General features: G+C 33.4%; 1 protein-coding gene across 1 annotated transcript in view; it reads left to right on the forward strand.

The window, feature by feature from the left end:
• The first annotated feature begins 350 nt into the window (after nt 1–350).
• LOC108628166 (glutathione S-transferase-like) overlaps nt 351–650 on the forward strand; it is a 5,430-nt gene continuing 5,130 nt past the window's right edge. Inside the window, exon 1 of the mRNA XM_018029920.2 lies at nt 351–448. The gene's annotated coding sequence lies outside the window, so the exon portion shown is untranslated. The remainder of the gene's footprint in view (nt 449–650) is intronic.

The raw sequence follows: 650 nt of genomic DNA on the forward strand, positions 1-650 counted from the left end.
TTAAAGTACGACAAGGGATTATTCTAATATTATATAATAATATACATATTACTTAAAGAAATGATGACATGGCGAATAATTCGTGTTGAAAACTATCCCAGTTAGGATTACTCAGCATCAAATTATCGTATTACGATAATTGTTCTTTTAAAAGTTGAAGCCTATATTTGGATATCGTGTTCAGAAATATTTAATTTAATACACTTCTAGAAAGATAATAGTAAAATCTAAGAGCATGTTTCAAATTTAAAAATTATCAGAGATTAGTGGCGATCTGAGATAAAAGATACGGATTGATACGAGTAGACGGTAAGGTTCACACATATATGTATACATACATGTATGTATATGTATATAAGAGCCGGGAACAGGTGAATGCATAGTCAGTCACTCGTGGTTACTCGTGTTCGTAGCACTCGTACGCTCCTATCCCGGAATTGACATATCCGTAAGTATGACACATATTTACATTATTCGTTGCAATAAGATTACTATGCACTAATATAGTTTAACAATGCCGCAACTAAGCCTGCGATCTCGTACAGAGGAACGAAATGGAAATTACTTAGTATTTGCACTAAGCCCGCTGCAATGCCTGATTTGTAATTGGTTTTATTGTACTGTACAATCGCAGATCATTAAGTAATTGC

This window comes from Ceratina calcarata, unplaced genomic scaffold (assembly GCF_001652005.2).
Source record: "Ceratina calcarata isolate Rehan_Ccalc_2016 unplaced genomic scaffold, ASM165200v1 scaffold506.2, whole genome shotgun sequence".
Taxonomy (NCBI): domain Eukaryota; kingdom Metazoa; phylum Arthropoda; class Insecta; order Hymenoptera; family Apidae; genus Ceratina; species Ceratina calcarata.